At 51.0% G+C, this 23,362-nt stretch overlaps 1 long non-coding RNA gene and 1 pseudogene across 1 annotated transcript; one reads left to right on the forward strand and one right to left on the reverse strand.

Moving 5' to 3' along the window:
* Nucleotides 1-23,362, forward strand: part of LOC101717674 (protein THEMIS3-like) — a 50,596-nt pseudogene that overhangs the window by 1,740 nt on the left and 25,494 nt on the right.
* LOC110350856 (uncharacterized) lies at nucleotides 10,248-12,384 on the reverse strand. Its single transcript, XR_002397774.2, has 3 exons — nucleotides 12,041-12,384; nucleotides 11,464-11,588; nucleotides 10,248-10,432 (listed from the first exon to the last, which is right to left on the reverse strand). It is a non-coding gene; the product is annotated as an uncharacterized LOC110350856 (long non-coding RNA).

A 23,362-nucleotide genomic window follows, 5' to 3' on the forward strand; every position in this document is an offset into this window, starting at 1 on the left:
CAATAGAAATACTAGATACAAATCTTTGAACAAAACTTTGGTCCTTGGTAATTTTTCCACTCGAATGGCTTTTTTCAGGGTCACTGACTCACCTGTCATTCTCCAGCGGGACCTCATGACGGTGGTCAACCTTAGACCCGCCCATGTCAGAGCAGAAGGGATTGACGGGAGCACGATCTGGGGATGGTCAGTGAACCTCTTGGATACGAAGGTACCGAGGTCAGGGTCTGCTGTTGGCTTTTGAGAACATTTACAGAATACAACCATGTACAGTGTGAGAAATACAAACTTAAAGTGGTCCTTTTTCGAGACAGAGCAGCTAGCCCTGAGAGGAAAATTGCTAGCAGCTGGCCTAATGGCTTGTGGACATGACAAAGCTCAGGCATCTGAAAGGTCCCTAAGCAAACAGGATACTGGGGAGAATTAACTATTAAGAAAGTCTTTCTTGAAAAGTGTGGACATGAGTGGAGAAGGGAGAGAAAAGAACACCCCAAGGGGAAATAATGAAAACGAGATGACATCCAGGAAGATCGTACACCCCTCAGTACTCCGCCAGTGAGAAACTGGGGGAAAAGAGCCATGTGTCGGGGAATAAAACTCGTGTCGGAGCTGCCCTGGCTGTGCCTGTCTACCAGACACCCGGGCTTTCGAGACCCACACTGAAGTCTCTCTTCAACTTGTGCTTCCAGTCTCTGAGTCCATTCCTTGGGTTTGGGCAGCTGAGAGTACTTCTCACAGGATGAGTGGGAGAGAGGGTTGTTCTTGTCCAGTTTTGCCAGGAGGAGTCCCAAAAGGGAGCCAGGCCACCAGCTGGAACAGGGCTCAGTGGGAAAGCGGGTAGGGTAACAGCCGGGCATTTCCCGGCGACTCGGGCCTCGGAAGCAGGCTGCCCAATCCAGCGCCACTTCTCTGTCGGCCGGCAGACCTCTCAAAGATGCCTCGCTGGCCCGCGATGTCTGCAGAAGTCCTGAGCCTCTCATCCTGCGTCAGGGTGACCAGTACTGTCCCCAACTGGTGGAGAAAGCCAGGGACTCCTCAGTCTGGGACCGCCGAGGAGAGCAATGAACTCAAGCACGGTGCTGCTCTGTTCTGTTCGTGAGAGCAAGAGAAGAGTAACAATGCCCCACTCACCTTTTGTAACTGAAGAAGGCTGTGCAATGAGGAAGATGAAATCTATGTGAATTTCATGCCTACACTGGGATCCATAAAGAGAGACAGAAGAGAATGAGAGCGAGGGAGAAATAAAGAGGGGAGGATGAAGAGGAGCAGTGTGCAGAGCTGAAGGGGCTGAGGAGATGTGGACTGGAAAGAGGAAGGCGGATCGAGCCTCGAGAGCGGCTGCCGGGGCTTAGAACACAGACGGGTAAGCTCCGCAGCTCAGGGCACAGCTGTGGAAGGCCGTCTTCTCCATCCCTGAAGTCAGAGCCGGCTCCAGGGGAGCTCTGCAGCCGCAGCATTGCTGTGAAAGCTCTTTCTACGGCCCGGCCATTTGCAACACCCAGCAGAACCATGGCAGCTCCAGAAGACATCTCAGTCCTGGGTTCAAGTGAGGATCGACACGGGGATTAGAGGGTTGGCACCAGAGACATCAGGGTGGGGGGTAAACGTGGAGCCACCTCCAAAGGATGTTTGAAATGCCTCTTTATTGATAAAGTGTTAGAATGCTTTGACAATGCCACAGAGCCATTAAATCGTGGCACTAAATAGAGGGGAAGAAAACTGGTTAAAAAAAAGCTTCCTTCTTTCTAGCTGCTTCTACAGTCTTCTACAAGTAGAAGAACTCTGGTTTCCGGAGCTGGATGGAAACACACACATCCCCATGCCCCAGAACCAGAACCTAGGGAAGGCTTTCAGGCACACACTCCCCGGAGAGCACGGAACAGCACCTCTTTGTGATGCACCATCTACGCCTGGGTGTTCTCAGGCTCTGGAAAAGCACTTCCAGGATTCGGGTCTGCCTGGAAGGGCCGCATGTCCTAGGATTGTTCCCCAGGGCTGACGCCCCACCAGCCCAGTGAGGTGACCGCCCCCAGCCGCCAGTCTGTCTTCCCAGCTCGACTCAGAAGCCAGACTCTCCTCCACAGCCCTCCTCCCAGCAGGTTCGGAGCATGCCTCAGGAGAGGTGATCCCTTTGGCACGCATCTTGGGTGCGGTGTGAGTTCCAGGATCAGCTCCAGGCGGGAAAGTGCTGAGGACAGGCTCTGGGAGGAAGCTGCCAGAGCATCAGCTGTGTCCCCACTGGGCTCCCGGCTCTGCCCGGCCTCCCTGGGGAGCAGGCGGGGTGACAGCCAGAAGCAGGGAGAAGGCTGGCCCCTGCCTCAGGCCCCCAGACTCTGTCCCTGCCACCCTGGCTTCAAGACCTGCTGCTGTCATATCAAAGGAACTCAGAGCTGGGCGAGCCAGCACACACCTGGAATCCTGGCACTCTCAGAGCCTGAGGCAAGAGGATGGACAGCAAGTTCAAGCTCAGCTTGGGCAATTTAGCAACAGGGAGAACATGTCTCAAAATAAAAAAGGGCTAGAGATGTAGCTCAGTGTGAAGGCCCTGGGTTCAGTACACACACACGGGGAACCTGGCACCTGCAGAGATCTAGATGGCTGATCAGAAGCAGCAGCAGCTCTGCTCTGCCATAGGGGTAGAAAGGAGGAGGGTGGGATTAGGAGGGGAGGTGCAAGGCAGAAATGGGGGGCAGGGAGCCAGAGGACAGGCAGCCAAGATGAAGGGCAGGGAAGGAGCACTCCCGGGACACCCTCAGGACTCAGCTGGGGAATGTCGATTGGGAGGGACACGTTGCTTCCTTCCGGTATTGCCTGCAGTGCTCTGGCCAGGGACATCACTGTCTGGTACTCTGGAGTGTGGATAACGATCAGCCACTTGGCCACGTGCGCCGCACAGAGCTTTAACATCGCCAAGGGCAGCATTCAAAGCGGCAGCCCGGTGCTCTCTGGTGGTCATGGCCCCACGAGTGCAGTTTGTGGGTGACAGAGGTGTCTTCCAGGCCACGGTGGAAAAGCCATCGGGTTGGCACAGGGAGAGAGCAAGGTCATCGCTGGGGACCAGGCAGAGCCGGACACCCGGCGGTGGACCCGGCCCTCGGCATCTGTTAGCCTTTCCCAGTGTGCCTCTCTGTTAACGGTGGCCCAGGGGGTCAGATGCATCAAAGTGGAAAATATTCCTCTTTCAACTGCAATTACAACCATTATTTATGTTATTGAAATTCATCAATCACCACTGACTACCTTTACTATTTTTATCACTTTGGAGAATGGGGCGAACAAGTCTGCAACCTCTCCTTCCTTCCAGATTAGGGCCCTGGTGCCAGGAGGCAGAAATGTTCTCCTCACGGTGTAATAGGAGCAGGAAGGAGGGGAGCTTGTGCGGCTGATATTAAAATTTAACAGGCAATTTCCATGTAAAGCAACGTGTGATTTATGTCCTCTTATTTTCTCGGCTGAGAGCTGGCACTTTTTGATAGACCTGCGTCTCAGACCCAGGTCGCCCCCATCCATTCAATGCTGAGGAGACTTGCTCGAGTGATGTGGCTGTTTTAATTATTGCAGGGAGTCAGAACGGTGGGGTGGGCCACCATATAGAATCCAGCCCCACAATCAAATGCATGTAAATTGGAAATCCAGCCGGATTGTTGTCTGGCTAGTTTCAATGTGAAGCACTTTTCCGTAACAACAGGAAACAGGTACTTGCAATAATATGGACAAAATTATATCCAAATTTTGAGCAAGAAAATAATTAAGTCTATGATAGAGTGTTTTGAATAACTGCATAAAGGGAAGGTGCTCTATACGGTGTGATCAAAAATACAGGGAATGTCTAAAAATTTATTGCAGTAAAAGACGTGTTACCATTAATTCCCCTTAAAACCCTCCTCCTCCCTTGAACACACTTATCCCATTGTTGCCACTTCATGAAGCAGCTCTGGAGTCCTCTTTCCTGGAGTGTGTTTAGTTGCCCTGTCCTGACTGCTCTGATGTCCCCAATCAATTCAAAATGTTTCCCTTTCATGGTCCTTTTGCCTCTGGGGAAGAGCTGGAAGTTGCACAGTGCCAGATGTGGTGAATAAGGTGGATGAGAACATAGCATTGTGTTTTTATTTGACAGAAATTCCCGTAAACCTTTTGAATCAATTCAGGACATTGAAGCAGTCACGAAAAGACGACCATGAAAGAGGGCTTCCACAAGTGCTTCAGAAAATGACTCGAGGGCCGGGTATTTAGCTCAGTGGTTCCGCCACCTGCCTGCAGGTACAAGAACCCGAGTTCGATCCCCGGTACAAAAAAAAAAAATGGGACACGTGTTTGATGTGAGAGGGAGAATTTCGAGAGAGATTAATGGCAATGTGTCTTCTACTGCAATAAATGTTTTAATTTGTATTTAAACATTCTCTGTATTTTTCATCACGCCTCACACATCCAATAGACATTATTCAGCCTTCAAAGGGAAGGAAGTCCTGCCATCAATGAATGGCAGACGAGCCCGTGGCTCACTCTCAAGGACAAAAACCATTCTAAGTGCCCACAAACCTGCCCTTGAGTCTCCATGGCCGTTCCCCATTCCTGACCCCACCCCTGTGGCCAGATTGCTGGTTACTGAGGAGCTTGGGCCTGGGTTCCTGGCCAGTCATGGCCGAGAGGCAAGCTCTGGCCATCGTAGACAAGGCCAGCTTTCCCTGGAGAGCACGGCCCACTGGCAGAGGGGTGAAACCCACAGAGAGCAGCCTGCTTGGGGATGGAGCAAATGCATAGCCACTTATTCTATCCCAAATCCATTGGCAGGGACGGACAGTCAGACAGAGGATGCCTGGTGGTCAGCTGTATTCAGAGACAGGGCAAAGGGCTGCTCAGGAAACAAGCGCCCCTGGTCTGGCCACTGAGAGGTGCCCTGCAGGAAGTGAGGGCCTTCCCGCTGGCCCTCCTGGGTTGACATCTGTATTCTGAGAGCCACCACTGGAGGAAACCCATGCCCAGGGAAGGGACACTGGGACCACAGAGCTGCCCACCAGGCCCACTGAGGAGGCCCTGCCAAATCTAAAGAACCCCAGGAGCTGACTCTTCCTGGTGTGTTGCTTGGGGCCCTGCAGACTGTCAGGTGCTTACTGTGTCCCCGAGGTTGGCAGTTCCACAGGACTGTGGGAGCCCAGAGGTGCCCCATTCTGGCACACTGCCTTCCCATGGGCCCCTTCGGGCTTCTCCAGGACTCCTTGTGCCCTGCAGAGCCCTGGGACTTCAGTCCAGGTCCAGAGGCCTCTGTGGCCAGCTCTGCCTTGTTGGGCTTAGCGCGGGTGTGTGCAGTCACTGTGCCAGCAGAGCAGGGAGCAGCGCCCTCCAGAAAGCAGCTTACATGGCCAGGACGTGGGCATGTATGGGTGAAGACCCAGGCTCAGCTTAGCAGAACGAGGGTCAGTGGTGCTGGCGTGCTTCCTGCTGTCCGATGTGGCGCGTCTGTCTACCCTGTCCTGCCCACCCATAAACCCTGAGGCCCCCACGTCGACCTCAGCCCGCACCCAGCAGACACTTGGGGGACCCCACAGTGTTGAGCTGAGCTGCAGCACCCGTGGAGATCGATTCCTGGGTCATCACCATGAATCCAACTGTCATCTGCCCATTCGGTCCCTTAGCTTTCTCCCAATTAAGAAAATGAATGATCTACTGAAAGCTGAATGAGGATCAATGCCAGCCTCGTGAGGCAGTTTGTCTCCTACCATCCACCTGTGCCCGACACTGCGGGCTTTTCAATGTCTTGTCTCAGGCCCAGTTTGTTAACTTAAAAGATAAAAAGATTTCTCAGCTTTCAAATCCTATCTGACTGGAAAAGCCCCTACTAGGATTCAGAGCAGAGCAAAATGCATTTCTGATGGTTCCCAGAGCGTGCTGTTTTGTCGTTATGCCTGGAGGAGACCGTGGATGATCTGACACCTGGAAGCGTCCCCAGGTTCCCGTGCAGAACAAAGGCATGAGAACCCAAACAAGATAAACCCACTTGCTGCCCTGAGTTAGCCCTACTTTAAAACCCCACAGTTTACAGAGCAGCGCCGATGGCTCAGAATCTAGTGCAGCTCCCACTGCAGCTGGAGCCATTCTGCCCTGATTGCTGTACCCTAGATGACCAGGCATTTTGTTGCACAGGGAGGAGCTGATGAGCCGGAGTGCCTCCTCGGATGGAACCTGCTGGCTCTCTGCCTAATGCACCGTGCTGGGCCTGTGGGAGCCGTCTCCCGCCCCGGCCGCCGTGCCCTGCAGCAGAACGTGCTGACGTGTCTGTCAGTGGATGAGGGAAGTGGAGTGTAAAGTAGAACAGCAGGTGGAGGGGACCCTGCAGGGAAGCCACTGAGCGCCAGACAGCAGGGCGCGTCCACGGGCGCGCGCACTGCCGGGAGGGGCCGGCATCAGTCACCATCCCAGTCGGGCAGCTTCAGGCTGGAAAGCTGTGTCAGGGCGAGAGACATTTTATTCCTAGTGGTGAGGAGCCCTGTGGCGGCCAGGCCGTACTGGCCTTGGCGTCACTGAGGTGAATCCGGGCTACTGGGGAGCGCTGGGGACCTGTGCTTCCCTGAACTTGGTCTTTGAGCTGAGAGGGAAAGGTAACACAGGCTGGAGGTAAGATGCTGATGATTTGTTTCTCTGAGATCCAAATGCTGAGCAAAGGAAAGCAGGTAGCAAAAGCTCAGACAGGCATCATGGGGGCGTCTCCAGAAAGGGCTGGGAACGTCTGGAAGCAAGCATTCCCCACTATCTCGTGCACCCTGTCAGCTTCCCTGACAGAGTGGGGCCTGGCAGAGGCTCATCCGCGTGACAGGTGACTCGCCCACAGCTGTGTTTGCCTGGGGCCTGATGTGGCGTCTTCTCATCCAGTGTGGCCCTCTGTGGGGATCAAGACGGCTGGCAGCGTTAAACAGAAAAAGGTGCTCTGCTTTGGCTGAGCCACTGCCTCTTTCCTGAAGAGGAGCCGCCCACCCTCGCTCCAGCGTGTAGCTAAACTCCCGGGAGACTGGGCGCGAAGGGCACACTGTGACACACCCATCCTTGTCACAGCTGCGCCTGCCGGGCCGTGATGAGTGAAGTGCTGTGGCCAGGTCTGCTGGGTACACAGCTGCTGCTCCCCACTGACTCCCTTGACCCCCAAATCCTGGGGCCTCAGAGAACCTTCGGCCTCTGCTCCAGCTGCTGTCACCAGAGCAGAGCAGGCTCAGCCTTGTCCCAGGAATGTGATGCAGAAGGAATGTGATGCTCTCTGGGTAAAACGAGGTATGGGACTGACTAGCCCCACAGCACCCAACCACCGGGCTCAGCTGCGGAGGCTCGTGTCGGCCCTGGGGCTCGAGGCTCCCCCTGGGGTCCCTTCCCCCGCAATCCGTGGATGCCAGCTGCAGTGCCCATGTTTCCAGCCATCCCAGCTCGACATGGAGCTCCCTGGACATAGCAGCTGGCTGGGGGTCCAGAGGGTCCTGCCCTCTCCCAGCATCCCCAGTCCTCATTGGAGCAGCCTTCTTCCAAGGTGCAGAATCAAGCGTCCTGCATCTGCCATGAGGAAGACTGACGGTGGCTGTGCTGGGGGTTCCTAGGAAAGAACAGCCAAGCCCTGGGGCCAGCCGGGCAGGGGGCTGGAAAACCCTGCTGACATTGCATCTGTCTCCCGAGCTGTCTCGGGGCCAGTCCTGTCTCCACAGGCTGCATTCCGACTCCTGTCACAGTGAGGAGAGGTTTCCTGTGTGTGGCACTTCCTAGCTGGACAGCTGAGACCAGCACAGAGGCATCAGGGAGCCGGATGGGGAGTGAACGGCGCTGGTGGGACCCATGAACGTCTGCGGGCCTACGCTCTGTGCAGGTGCTGAGGTGGGCGCAGGGGCTGCTTCTGTGTCCAGGGACTTGTGCTCAGTGACCGAGCATAACAGGAGAGGCCTTCAGGGCAGGACAGACCTGCAGATGCTCTGGGTGATGGGGAGGACTTCTGAGCGGCTCTCCTCCCGTCCCTGGGTCCAGCAGTCACCTGCATCGCTGCACCCGGCTGTGGTCACAGGAAACCGAATCACTGCTCCTGGAGACCAAAGGCTTTCATGGGAAATGAGATCCTGCCAGCCTTGGTTCTCAGGCGAACCCACAGAACAGTTAGTATTTACTGTCTGAATCCACGACTCCCTGAGTCTTCATCCATGCACCCAGAAGTGCTGGCCTTCAAGCGTGGCTTTGCCCTCGCTGAACCCTAAAGGGCAGCAGGGCGCAGGCACCTCCACACCCACCCAGGGCTGGGAGTCTCTGTGTGGCACAGTGGCCAGGGCAGGTGTGGCTGTGGGCCTGTGGAAATGAAGGGACCCCTTTCCCAGTCTGAAGAAGGTTGGTTCAGAGCCCAGTTTTCAAAAGCCCCTTTTTCTCCGGAGTAAGAACACTTCTTTTCCTCATGGCCCTGTGCCATCTCCCAGGACTTGGCAAGCCCAGGCCTCCCGTGCCAGGAGAGTGTGTGGCTGAGTCCCAGGACCAACACCACTGATGGAGCCAGTGGGTCACAGCCACCCTGGAGGCTCAAGGACGCCGGCCACTGAGTGAGCCCAGCTGGCCAACAGGAAGGGGCTATCATGCACCCTTTGATAAAACCTGGCCCGGTCCCTGACCAGCTGACACCCTGCTCGGACCCGGGTGTGTCCTTAGGCTCCAGCAGTGATGCAGACACATAAACCACCACAAACCTCCCGGTGTTGCTTGCTGACCAAACACGTGCACTATCGTAGGGGGCAGAGTTATTATTATAATTATTCTTACTGAGGTCCTGCGTCCTGCTCTGTTTTGACTTATCGGGAAGACTTTTTACACTTGATCTTAGCCAAAAGGCTGAGAAGCGATTTTTTTTGTGTGCTTTTTTTTTTTTTTTTTTTTTTGGTACTGGGGATCAAACTTGGGACCTTGTCCTTGCAAGGCAGGTGCCAGAACCACTGAGCTAAATCCCCGGCCCGGGAAGACTTTTTAATGTTCATGTTAAGATTTCCCTACTTTCTTCATCGTAGTTCACAATACTGAAGACACAGAAGCAACCTAGGCGCCCATGAATGGAGGAGCAGGTAAAGAGGATACGTACACACACACACACACACACACGGAGGAGTATCATACAGCCCTGAAAAAGAAGGCAGTGCTCTCATCAGCAACCGCATGGACTGAACTGTTGGGCGTTACACTAAGTGAAGTCAGCCAGGAGCAGAAAGACAAATACTGTGGACCCTTGACTTACAAACTCAATTTGTTCCCGAGGACTGGTTGTGACTCAAGTTCATCGGTGAAGCCTCAGGCTCCTCTACACAGCCTTCAGAGTCTGTCTCCTGGCAGATCCCAGTGTCCTTAGAGAGACACTGGGCCAGGATTTCTCAACCCCACACAGGTAAGGATGTTGTCATGTTCCTTCCAGGACTCTTTAGGGGTTAAATCTGTATCTGAGACCATCTGGGTCATAACTCATGACTCTGGTCATAAGTTAAAACTAAGATTCCAGTCATGACCCAGGTTGTTCGTATGTCGGGTCAGTCATAACTCGAGGCTCCACTGTAGTACATAGTCTCTCTTATATGTGGGCCTCATGGAAAGGGAGAACAGAAAGGTGCTGCACACAGGCCCCAGGAGGGAGAGGTGGGGACAGCAGGTGTGGTCACTCGGGCAGGGTCCGAGGCAGGCTGGGCAGTGAGTCCAGCGCTCTGCTCTTTGTGGTGACCACAGCTAACAGTGCCTCGTCCATTCCCACACTGCCAAAATAGATTCTTCACCACAGACCACAGGAAGGTGTGAATGCAAGGTCTGGCTATGATAACTGTCTTGACTGGATCCTTCTGTAATGCGTGTGTACGTGCAGCCATCACACTGTACCTCACAAATATACACAATTACCACTTGTCAGTTAAAAGCAAAAATTGTGCCTTTTTCCTAATTACAAAGTCACACAGTTCTCCATAGAAAGTCAGGAAACAGGCCTTCGGTTTAGAACTGATGATACCGCACTTTGGGTTTGTTCCAATAGAGCTGAGAGGGTGTATTTGGGGATGGGGTCATAAGAAAGCAAGAGATCCAGGCTGCCCTGCGTTACCGGACCGGGACACGGCGGAGCGTGACTCCGAGCATGGGCTGAGTGCAGGGCTTTTCCTAGGTGAGGACGGGTGCCGTGGAGCCCCTGAAAGCTCTGCTCTGTCGGTGAATTGTGCAGCCCAGCTCAGCGTCTTCGCAGGCTCTGCCTCTGGGAGGTAATGAAAATTGGACCATTCTTCGCACTCAGGAACACATTTTCCTTCAGTCATCAGAAGGTGAGATTCATTTAAGTCATCAGAGACTGGAGGCGGTGCCATTATATCTTCAAATCTGCAAGTTAGTCAGCTGGGGTGGCCTCCTCCTGATTATGTGTGTCTCTAATCCACTGTCATCATCTTGGAAAACCAGGTTGAGTCTTTTGAGGGCAGCAGCCAGAGGAGCAAAGAGAAAACCAAAAGACTCAGGAAAAACATATATGGATTCACCCTGAAGAACCAATGAGTCTGAGTTTTATTTTTTCCCTAGCTAATTCCTGTGGGGCAGAACTGAGGAATATTAGGTATGAGGGCTTTTCTTTGGTACTGGGGATTGAACTCGGGACCCTGCACTTGCCAGGCAGGCTCAGCGCCACTGAGCTACATCCCGGCCCAGAACGGAGGAGTATTAATGGGATGAGTAACAAGTAGGTTAGCAGCAAACGCCTTTCTGGAATTACCCTCAAGCCTAGACAGTGTGTTTGTCCGTCTTTGGGTACGATGCTCACGACAGCACAGACCAGGATGCCCGGCCTCCCAGCGTGGGGGTCCCCAGGCAGGGTGGCTGCCAGGGACACAGCTCTGGTCCCCACGCCAGGGCACCGCATCCACTCAACCCCCTTCCCCTTCCACGCCCTCGCACCCCTACTCTCCCCATGCTATGCTTCTTTCCGGATCCCCTGATGCCCTGAGAAGGACGCCGAGGACCCCCCCCACCCCGTGCTGTCCACACTGCGTGGTCTCTCGTAGGGCTCTGCTGGTTGAAAGGAGAAGCCCGTAGATTCAGTCACAACTAAGAAACCTCCAGGGGGGCTGCAGGGGGACAAAGCCCACCTCTCCAGCCGAGCGAAGGCCAGCCGACCTCAGGGGAGGCCAGGTGGCCCCATCCGTGGTGCAGCCTTGGAGAAGGCAGCAGAACCTATGCCTCCTGACAGAACTGCCTCCTGAGGAGAAGGCAGCGGGCCGGTTACATTGTCAGCTATCTGGCACCACCTGCCTGAGCTTTCAGAGTCGGGGGCCACTGAAAGGTGAGTCTAAATGAAGTTCTAATAAAATGTAAGAGAATTCTAATAGAATCCAGTGAATCTAATTGAAAAGATTTACTTTTTATTGTTGTTGGACTGGACTGTCTTTAGTCTGAAAAATACTTCACAGAGTGATTATTAGGGGACATAAAATAACTTCCACATACCTTTATCTCCGATCTATTTTACAGTAGAGCTCTGTGGAGTGACTTCTTTTAATTTGCTTCAATATCTGACTCAGTTTCCATGTCTTTTTCTCATTCTTCCTTATAGTTTAGCATTCTCCTGACACCTACAGTAGCGGGGGGGGGGGGGATTAAAATGTATTTTATAAACTCAACAAGATGCACAGTTTGAGGCTTACAGTGCTGACTCAAGATGATATCACCATAATGCTTCATCCTTACATAAATTCCTGTCCAAAGGAGATTTGGAAAAATCTTTAAACCCATAATTTAATTTGTGTGAATTAAATTAATTCTTAAAATAAGCATCATAATCTTTGATTTTTAATGAATAATCTAGAGTTAAAGTAAATAAATGGCGAGCTATATCCTTTATAGATCCATGTTCAAGTTTCTGACACTAAAGTGTAGCATTTACACACACACACAAGTGACACTGGGAAGAAATAATGGAAGTTTCTACTTTTCTTGATTACACAAAGATAAATAATCAATCTGTTCTCCCACAGTTTGCCTTATCTCCCACGTTGATCAGCTTTCCATTACTGTGACAAAATACCTGGGCTCGTAACTGAAAGCAGGAGAGGCTTGCACTGGCTCAGGGCCCTCGGGGTGGCACAGTCTGCTTCCGTGGGAATATGCGCCAGAGGAGGCGGCCCACAGCCTAGGGGCAGCCAGGAAACCGAGAAAGAGAGGCCGGAGGTTCCCACAGTCTTCATATCCGCTCCAAGCCACGCCCCTGTGACCTCACTTCCTCCCGCTAGGGCCCTCCTCCTAAAGGTCACCCCCTCCCAACAGGGCCGAGCTGGGCCCCAAGCCTTCCACACATGGGCCTTTAGGGGACATCCTAGATCCAAGCTATGACCCCTCCACTGTCTTATCCTTTCCTCTCCCTCCTCCCCACTCCTCTCCAGCCACTCCACAGGACAAAGTCATTTCCCCCTTGGACTTCATCAACAGATCTTTACAGAAAATAGCTCACACGTTGGAAATGAAAATACTTACTGAGGGCTGGCCGCTAGTTAACTGCTTGACAAGGACTAACTCATTTGAAATCACCAGCCTGGTTTATGGACACAAATGAGGACCAAGGACACCCAGCTGCTAAGCTGCTGAGCCGGGGCTGACCGGGCATCCTCTTGAGTGCAGCCTAAGCCTGGGTGAGATCAAGCTGGTACCCAGTACCTGGCATTGTGGACACAGAGTGCCCCGAACACTAGGATCCCAAGGAGCTCCCACCCTCTACGGGAGAGTCCAGCACCTTGGTTTTATTGGCATACTGAGGGGCACCCAACCCAGCAGGAAGTGGTCCTGGGAGGAGGAAATGACAAGCCTGTTCTCCAGTGCCTGAAGGAGGCCAGGCCAGTAGAGCAGGCCCCAGCAGCACAGCCCGAGCGGGCCTGCAGGTGAACCCCAGGGCCCCTCTCAGCTTGCATGAGGGTACATACAGCGGCACCCAGAGATGAGGCCACACAGCTGGTCAGATGGCTGGTTATGAAGAGCCCATCCTTACAGACGTGGGTGATGGGTGCCCCTGAAGTGCTGGGGTTCCCAGGTGTGGGTGGCAGCTGGTGATGGCAAGGTCAGTTTGGGTCCTGGGTGTGGTGCCTCTGGGTCCCCAAAAGCAGGTGGGTGGTCCTACGGCTTTTGAGAGTTCTTTGGGAGGAGAAGAAAGGCCCCTTGGTGGTGCCAGACCACAAGAAGGGCTGAGCTTGTTTAAGGAGAGGGTGAAGAGTTTCAGGCTAGGGATACCGGCCAGGCTCAAGGGGATACCTGTGTTGAAGAGACAGCAAGAGGAAGAGAAGCCTCTCAAAGCACCTGGCAAGGAGCAAGTTTCAAAAGAAGGACCTTAAAAGGAAATCAGTGGGGTGGACTCTTAAGTGGGTGGACTATGAAAATGGGTTTGGTGAGAGTGCTAATGCTGTACACTTGGTGAGCACCTAATTTAGCTACAATTTGGCCTTGGGGAGATCAGTTTCAGCTGAATGGCTAGAGTCCCCATTCAGAGGAAGAGGGGAGAGAGGGGAGATGTGGAGGCGGGAGGGGCGGAGACCACAGCCACACTCAGCCAAGCTAGGAGAGACGTTCCAGCAAAAGACTTGTGTTTGAGGGATTTTTCCTAAGCAGGAAACATTGCCTACCTATCTCTCTCTTATCCATCCATCCATCCATTCACCCACCTCCCTACTTACCTAGCTGTTGTAGAGAACGAGCTGGCAGAGAGAGAGGACGAAGATGTATACTTAGCAGAAGGCATGACTGATACAGCTTCATTCTTCAGAAAGAGAGAGGGCATGGCAGCCGGGACACAATGGACAAAGCAGCCTTGGGCAGGAGGTACCAGGAAACTCCACTCACCGTGGGGTCTGGGAAGATGGTCACACCCTTGCGTCCTTTCCCGCCGTCTTTGGAACTGACAGAAATAAGGAGCCAGCAATGTAGTGGTCTGACCACGGGCCAGGAAGCCAGTAAGAGCTGGTTTGCCTATGGGGTCTTTGGGCTCACTCTGCTCTCAGCACCCCACACACTGCCGATGCCAGCACTAAATTCCCCACCAGGCACTGGACCAGCTGCAGTCCACAGTTTCCTGTGTGGGAGGGAACCACTTCCTGTCCCAAGAGCTGTGATCACTTTCCCGGGGCGGCCATTCCAAAGAGACAGAGGTGGGCTGGGGGGGAGGTGAGAGGAGAACTCTTCCAGGCCTCTGGATGTTTCCAGAAGGGTAATTCATATTTAATAGACCTAGGCAGGAATGAGGAGCACATGTAATATCTCCCCTGACACATTCATAAAAACTTGGAGGTAAGCAAACAGGAAATTGAGGGGTTGGTGACTATTTGTGTAGTTGGTGGGAGAACATCTGCTGAGAGTAAGCAACAAACACTGTAACAACAAGATTATGAAAGGAAGGGTATAAAAATTCAGTCAGACAGGTGGAATAAATTCAAGATACAGATTGTCAACCTGGTGAGTGCGTGGTAGTCCTCTTTATCCTTGGGATCATTCCAAAATGTTTCATGGATGCTTGATGAGGCCTGATAGCACTGAGGCCTGAATGGGCTTTCTGCCTATAATATCAGTATGCACCTATAATAAAGTTAATTTACAAACTAGACATTGTAGAGATTAACAACAATAATAAAATAGAACAATTGTAACCACATGCTGTGATATAATTGCTAGCATCACTAGTCTTGTGCTTTCATTAAGGCAGGTCTGATAACCGAGATAACTAACGGTTACTAATGGGTGGGTAGCATAGACAGTGTGGATCCACTGGGCGAAGAAGTGATTCATGTCCTGGGCAGAAGACAGGGTGACAAGGAGAGATTTTATCATGCTAATCATAATGACATACCATTTAGAGTGTATGAATTTTTTCTGGAATTTTCCATTTAATGTTTTTAGATCACATTTCCCCACAGGTAACTGAAACTGCAGAACCTCAGATAAGGGGAAACCTTAATTAATAACTTATACATGAAAATTGCTAAAAGAGTGGAATTTAAATGGATTTTACCACACACACAAAAAAACTATGAAAAGATAAGAATGTGCGGTGAGGCATGTGTTAGCTTGGTGTAGCCATTCTGCACATAAGCAAGTTTCAAAATGTCATGTTCTACAGACCATGAAAATATACAATTTCTAGTTACTCATTAAAAATTAAAAATACTAATAACAAAAACCCCACAAAATAACAACAAGGCCTCAGGTGTTTCCTGGGAGCCTCCACACGTGGGACTGTCTCTCAGCCGTCCTGATCCCTGCTGGGCTGTCACGGCTGCCCTCTGACCAGGGCACCCCTAAGGCCCAGCAGGTCTGCTCCCTGAGCAGTGGGCAAAGCCCCGTGTGGGGGCCGGGCCTGTGAGGAGGAGACTGAGGGCACTGAGGAGGGCCGCCCTGCTGCGGGCTGTGTGCAGGGCGCTCCTTCCCGGGCTGCAGGGAAGCAGGGGGGTGGGGGGTGCGTCCAGGGCGCCCAGGGCTCTCAGGAGGAGGCTGCGGGCGGGGCCCGAGGCCCAGATCCTGGGGGAGAGGAGGCGCGCGGCGGCTGCAGGGAAGCAATGGCCCCGCCACCCGTGGCCTGCACTGACACAAGTCCTCGTCCTCACGTGCCGAGATGATCCGGGGTCCAGCAAGCCTCCGGCGGGCGGGGTGTGTCAGGGAGGGAAGGCTGACAGGTGACAGGGGTGCTCCCGGCGGCCCCTTCTCCAACTCTCCCAGCCCTGGGTGCGCACGCTCAGCCGCAGGGTCACCAGGCCCTCCTCCGGGGACCGCGGCGGCAGCGGGCAGTGGCAGCTGCCTGGGATCCGCTCAGCCACGCGCGCTCCGCATCAGGACCCGCCGCCACCTTGACCCTGACTGCTTGGATTAAGTGCTGTTCAATGGAACCGGCCTCCAGGAGCCAACGCAGTTTGAAAACTGCAGTGACTTCGTAGAGCAAAATTGCCCCCCAATTTTAGGCGCACACACACACAGTTTGTAAGGGGGTGCTGGTGCCCAGATCCCCTGTGTTCACAGAGACGCTCTCCCTAACGTCACCTGGTGACAAAGTAAGCAGCGCATCTCCCTCGGCAGGATCCGGACCCAGAGCTCTGCTCCGCGCGTGGGGTTTGCGACCTCTGTGTGCCTGTGGCGCCATCTAGTGGTCCTGCGCGGTACTAGGTCCCAGGAACATTTGCAGGGAGCCCTGCCGGTCATCATCGGGATCCATGCAGGCCGCTCTGAGGCGCTGGGCCTAGGTGTTTCTGGAACTCTTCCGTGCGCATGAGAATGAAGGATCCAGAAAGAGAGGAGGGCAGAGAGGAGGGCAGAGAGGAGGCAGCTTTCCGGAAGTGGTGAGAACTTGGGTTCTGGGAATTCTTGGGCTTGGAGAAAGGAGAGCATCCTGCATCTCTCTGAGGTCCTGCACAAGAGAAAAAGCCACCCAACGTTTTCTATGACAAGAAAGAGGACATGCAGCCCTGCTCGGAGCCTGGAGCCTGTAAGCTCTGGAGTGGGGAACTTCGCAGATGTCGAACGGCTCATGTTTTCGGGTTTCTCTCAGAGTGTAGGTCAGTGCAAGCGTCCTCGACGCAGTATTTATGGGCCTGACCGCCTGCATCGTCTTGCCTTGGCCTTAGGGTTTGAGCGACGGCTGGGTTTGTTAATTATGACTGCTGTGTACCTTGGAGAACAAGCAATAAAAATCTTTGTCGAATCACTGGGAAGGAATGAATGGTATAGTAACTTCTTGAAACACTCAGAATAAACGGGAAACTTCCAGCAAAGAATGTGGATAACAGGAAATCTAAGCTAATTCTGTAGGTAGATACATGATCATTGAATCTTTTAATGATTTTTTTTTTAAAATGCAATATTTGATATAGGAGCTGGAAACAATAAGGGAATTAGAATCTCAGGGCATCTGTGTAGTGATTGTATACTGCTAATTTGACTTTGATGATACAAGCCTGTTAATGCTATAGGAGTTTTGGCACATACCTTCGTTAAAAAGCAATGCATGCCCCTTATATAAGTTGGGAACACTATCACTATAAAAGGGAGGCAAATTACTTACAGTCCTATGGCTGTTGCTATCTCGTGTGATTTTCACTTCTCTTTCATCTTACGTGCAGCAGTCCTCCTTCGTCTTGGATTTTGCTTTCTGCAGTTACCAGTAGTCATCCATGGTCCAGAGTTATTAAATAAAAGATTTCAGAAATAAACCATTCCCAGGTTTTACTCCTGCACAAGGTGGTGATCCCTTGCTCCATCCCCCCTCCACCTTTTCCCAGGACCTGAATCAGCCTTTTGTCCAGCATTTCCACACTACCTGCCATCACTCACAGAGTAGCTGCCAAATAATCTTATCAGATGCCCAGTACCACAGTGCCAGGGCTTGAGTCACCTGTTTTACTTAATCATAGCCCAGATGCACAAGGCTAGTGATGCTACTGGGTGTGTTGGCACACACTGGTCATTCCAGCACTCAGGAGGCTGAGGTAGGAAGATCGCTGTGAATTTGAGACCAGCCTGGGTTACACAGTGAGTTCAAGACCAGCCTGAACTACATAGTGAGGCCCTGTCTCAAAAAAACCTAGTGATGCTGGCAATTTGAATATGCCAGAGAAGCCATTAAATGCTTCCTTTAAGAGAAAAGGTTAGAATAAAATAAGATATTTTGACAGAGCAAGACCACATTCAAGTGACTTTTATTACCATGCATTGTCATAATTATGTTATTTTATTATTAGTTATTGCTATAGTTTAGATCTTGAATATCCCTGAAACGTCTGCATGTTGACAGCTTGGTCCCTCACCCATGGTGCTGTTGGGAGGTGGTGGGACCTTTGGGAAGTGGAGCCTCATGGGAGGAAATGAGGTTACTGGGGGCATGGCCTTGAAGGACAATCCCACCCCCAGCTTCTCCTCCTCCTCGCTTTACCTCCCTGCTACCACCAGGTGAGCAGCTTTTGTGCTGCCGCCTACAGGGCCAAAAGCAATGAGACCCACTGGCCGTGGACTCAACCCCCAAAACTGTGAGCCAAAATCAACTTTTCCTCTCTGTAGGTTGATTCTCTCAGGTATTTTGTTACAGTAATTCAAAGCTGACAAGCATATTCATTGGTTCAGGCATTCATGGCAGCCTTAGTCCATGGTAAAGGGGGACTGCTATAGTTTTTAAAATATAGGTTGTAATAATAATGGTGTTATGGTTTAGATCTGGTGTGTCCCCAAAGCTTCATGGATTTCAATGGTGACTGGATCACACAGAGAGCTATATTGAATTGATAAATGTACTGTTGGGTGGAGCCTAGTTGCAGGTGAATCCATGGGCCAGTGGCCTGGAGGGGTTTATCTTCCTCCCTTGTTCCTCCCTTTGCTCTCTGCTTCCTGCTGCCATGATGTGAGCAGCTTTCCTCCTCCCGGGTCCTTCCTTGGAGCCAACCAGGCACTGCAACCCTGAGCAAAATAAAGCTCTCTTCCAGAAATCCAGGGCTACTTTATATCACACAGCCCCGCTTCCCAAGCTGGCTCAGCACTGCCTCTCTTCCCTTCCCTCAGATCAAGTCTTCCACCGAGTGGGGATCTTCAGCAGCTGTGATGGTCAGGGTGGGATTGCACCCTGGTGGGCTCTGGGTTACCCACAGGACACATGATCTTCAGAAAGGACTCAAGATCTTCTTGATCCTGTCCTCAGTGAGCGGCCAAGCCTCCAGTAGAGCTTGAGGGTGGAGCTTGGGTTCCCAGGCCTTACATGATAGGTGCTGTCCATCCCAAAACAAATCGGCCCAGGGACAGAGTTCTCAACCTGCTTCCCAAGCCCTCACTCACCCTACTCTATCCCCACCAGGCCTGTGGGCCTCTCAGGAATAATAAATAAGTCTTCCTGTTTTGCTCTGGGGCTGAGGCTGGAGCTCTGGGTCTCACCCAGGCTTGGGGTACACTCTACCACTGGGCTCCTCCCCAGCCCTGCATACCAACCCCAGCAGAGCATCCCACTGTGCCAGCCTCTCCCTTCTTGGCTCAGCCACCCCGCTTTCCTGCCCTTAACTATGACTTGCGAGGGCCTGGGGAGCCCCTCAGACCATGTGGCTCCATGCAGACCCCTACTCTCCCACTATAGGGCCCGGCTCACTTCTTTGGGTTCAAATGTAAATGGTATTTCTTGTCACCATTTAAAATGTGAGTGTTCCTAGGAAGGGACTTGTTTCGGCTTGTATTAGATGTCCTCCCAAAGCCTCATATGCTCATAGGTGGGCTTTTCAGAGGTGGCTGGATCTAGGATGTGTGATACTCCATCAGCCCATTAGCATGATTCTGGGTGTGGCTGAATGGATTTACTAAAGGCAGAGCCTCATTGTGGGTGTGGGTGACACCAACCAATATGCTTGTAGCCTGGATGGAACATAGGCGGCTCGATGCTGCTGCTCACTGCCTCCTGCCTGCTATCCCATGGACTGTTTCTCCTCTGTGATGCCCCTTGTACATGCTGCCCTACTTTGGAGCAAACTGACTATGGACTGAAACCTCTACAAACTGTGAGCCAAAATAAAACTCTCCTGCTTTAATTTGTGGTTGTCGGGTATTTTGTCCCAAGTGACTAAGACAGGACTTCACTAAACCATCTAGGATCAGGATCACTTTAATATGAACTAATTCATCAGACCTCTCTTCTCCCTCTCTCCTTCCTTTTCTCCTCTCTTACTCCTTTTCCTTCTTCCTTTCCTCCCTTCCATGGACTTTTATGTATATAAACACTTTTTAAAACCAAGTTATTCCATAAGGCTTATAAAACACAAGAGATTCCCTTCTCCACCCTAGTTCTGACTCTTTAAAAGGCAAGGATTCATTTAGCATTTTCTTCTGGATTTTCCCTCCTTATTTCTAAATAAAATGTGGACATAAGAATCCCTCAGTATCCACAAAGGACTGGTTCCAGGGCTCCCTGTGGATACCCAAATTTGTGAGTGCTCACATCTTGCATATAAAATGGCACAGTATCTGCATAGAACCTGTGCACCTCTTCCTGTGTACCTTAAACGCTCCCCAGATGACTTGAGACACCTACTACAGCGTAAATGCTATATACATAATTGTTATGCTGTGTTGTTTAGAGAACAATGACCAAAAATGTCTGCACAAGTTCAGTAGATACAGGTGGGTTTTTTGCCAAATATTTTCAATTCTTGGTTGGGTCCTCAGATGTGGAATTTGCAGATATGTAGATATGTACTATTTCTTTAATTTTTTTCCATTTTTAGATCATACTTGTTGGTTTCTGCTACAGATGAATATGTAGAGAATTTTACCTCAACCCACATAAACACACACGCTGTTTACATGACAATAATTAAATTATTCACACCTGAGTCATATGTAATACAATAGCTAAATTTTCCTTTTTTTGTTCCTTTTTTTGGTCTTGGTTTGCCTTTTGACCTATTGGTGATTTATTCTCAAATTTTCCAGCAATCCATTCAAATGCTCCAGAAGAACATTCAATTCTGCCTACTTTCCTAAGAAGGCCTCCCTCAGAAGCCAGCCCCTTGATCCTTTGGCTCCTTTGCCAGGTGCTCCAGCACTCTGCCCATGTCCCCCTGGGGACACCCATATGTGGCTCTTCTCAGCTGCTTCCTGATTTGGGGAACCGACGTCTTCTAGTTTCTTCCTTAGAAAAGTACGTGGAGAGTAAACTTTGAGGCCTTATACAGATAAAGTCCCTTTACCCTGCCCTTACTCTTTTTGTTAGTATATGTTTGTAGCACATCACGGTCACATTCATTGTGGGGAGTTGGTACATGTACATAACACTTCATTCTTTTTACATCCCCTTCCTTCTCTCCCCCTTCTTCCATCTCTTGGTCCTCTTCCTATTTGCAAAAGATCTCCCTCCCTGTTTTCTATTATCTGTCTTTTCTTTTGTTCTTTATATTTTGGTTTTCTCATATAAGAGAAACCATGCAATATTTAAGACTGTGTGTCTGATTTCACTTAACGTTATGGTCTCAAGGTGCATCTATTCTCCTACAAACGCCTCAAGTTTATCCTTTGTGGCAGAGTAGTAATCTGTTGTGTATAAATCCCATATTTTCTTTATCCATTTCTCTATTGATGGTCATATAGGCTGCTTCCAAAACTAATCAGCAATTTGACCAGGCTAATCTGTTGGACATTATAACAAAATGCAATCGACAACAGAAATGGATTTCTTACGGTTTCGGAGGTAGAATCCCAGCTGAGGGTTCTGACAGATGTGGTGTCTGGTGAGGTCACTTCTGGATCCATAGGTGGCACTGTTGTGCTGGGTCCTTACCTTGTGGAAGGGGAAGACAACCCACTACTCCCACGCATGGCAGCAGCACCCTTGCCACCTATCACCTCCAAGTCCCCGCCTCCTGACACCATCGCCTTGGTAGGGAGGAGCTCGACCTATGGGTTTCGGTGGACACATCACTTAGATCATTGTGCTCTGTACCAGTTTCATGGTGGGGATAATTCCCCACTCCATTCTAACCACACTGTTCCATTGTTTCTCTAATGTCATTTGTTGTCATGATAAAGTCTGTTGCCTTTCTGATTCCTGAAGCTTTTTCTACTGCTTTTCTTTTATTCAGGGGAGTTAAGAATCTATTTCTGGGCTGAGGCAATAGTCGAGGGGTAAAGCACTTGCCTGGTGTGTGCCAGACCCTGGTTTTATCCCTAGTACTGCAAACAAACAAGTCTGTTCTTCCTTATTGTTCTGGAAGTTCATTCTGAGGTAACTTTCTAGGGCTGTTTCTTCATACATTGTGTTGAATACTTAATGAGCCCTTCAAACTCAAAATGCCTATCTTTCAGTTCTAATGAATCTTGAGTTGTTTACCTAGTCACTTTCCCACTATATTTTCTACAGTCTCCATTTCTGGAGTGCCTATTATTTGTTTGTTGGGCCTTCTGGAGTGAACATTTAATTTTCTTACTATTTTCTTCCTGTGCTATATCTATTATTTTAAAGTCTTGGATGTTTATCATCCAACTCTTCAATTTTTCATTTCTTCTCTCACAGTTTTAATATCTCCTGGTCACAGACAAACAGTCTCCTTGTTTTATGAAACTCTGAAGATACAATTTTAAAAACTTTTATCCTATTCCCTGTGTTGTCTCTGTCTCCTTTGAGTTCCTTACCTCATTTGTTTTGGTTTCTGGCCATTGGATTGAGCAGATTTCCTTGGATGTCTGGTGCTTGTGGCTGCCTTTTTTGGGGGGTACTGGGGATCAAACTCAGGACTTTGTGCTTGCAGGTGGGCAGGTGGCAGAACCACTGAGCTAAATCCCCAACCCTGTGACTGCCTTCTTAAGGATGAGGCACAACTGAAGTCCCGAGGAGCCCCGAGTGTGTAGTGTGTGTGTTATTACTGACCAGAGGCTTTGCCATTCAGTGAGTTAGATTGGCCACTTCATTTAAGTGCCTTTAGTGGCCAACATCTTTGGTTCTTTCTCTTGGCAAGCTTAGGCTCCCCTGGAAGAAATCCCAGGAAGGGTCAGCCTTGCTGTGAGCCTCCTGAGAGCCAAGTTGCGGTGCAGCTTGGGTCTTCACTGGTTGGAACGCAGTTTGTCACCTACTCACTCTCTTGTCAGTACTTCACTTCTGAGGTCACTGTGTCTAGTGCCCCTAGGCAAGATTTCCCCTGGTTCCACTTCTCTCCAAGGGAAACCCTGGTTTCCAATACACAGGAGGATGGCGTTGCTCAGCTCATGAATTGGGTGGTATGTGGGGCCACCATTCCCTATACAGTGGATGCAAACAGCCCTCCTGTCAGCTGCACTTGGTCCTGGCCTGACGATTTCTGAGAGCTCCCTGTGTCTTGAGCACAGCCCCAGGGGTGGCAGAAGGCTGTGGTTAGACAGGAAGTGTCCCCCTAGAGACTTATGTATGGAGGGCTGCACCCCTAAGCCAGTAGTGTTCAGAGGCATGGCCTAGAGAGGTGGCTGGATCCATTGTCGAGTTTGGAGCCAAATGGACTCTGAGGAGGTGTGTCTACTTGGGGGAAGCAGGTCCCCACCGGTGTGCCCACCCTGGCCCCTTCCCCTCCCTAGCTCTTTCCCTTTCTCTCTGCTTCCTGGCTGCCATGAGGTGAGCAGCTCTCCTCTGCCACCGTGATGCTTCTGCCTCACCTCAGGCCACAGCAATGGAGCCAGCTCACCATGGACTGAAACCTGAACCAAAGTAAACCTTCCCTCCCTTAAACTGTGGATGTCAGGTGCTCTGTCCCAGTGGTGGAAAGGTGATGGATACATTCACTTTTGTCCTTCCTCTATCCTGCTAAATTCATTCCCCTTTTCATTTACTTTCTAGCTTGTGGATTTCTGGGAGGGATTTTCTGCTGTATGCTGATGGTTTGGTTTGTTCTGCACA

Source organism: Heterocephalus glaber, unplaced genomic scaffold (genome assembly GCF_053883595.1).
Source record: "Heterocephalus glaber isolate CG9 unplaced genomic scaffold, H.glaber_assembly_v1.0 deba00000331, whole genome shotgun sequence".
In the NCBI taxonomy this organism is placed as follows: domain Eukaryota; kingdom Metazoa; phylum Chordata; class Mammalia; order Rodentia; family Bathyergidae; genus Heterocephalus; species Heterocephalus glaber.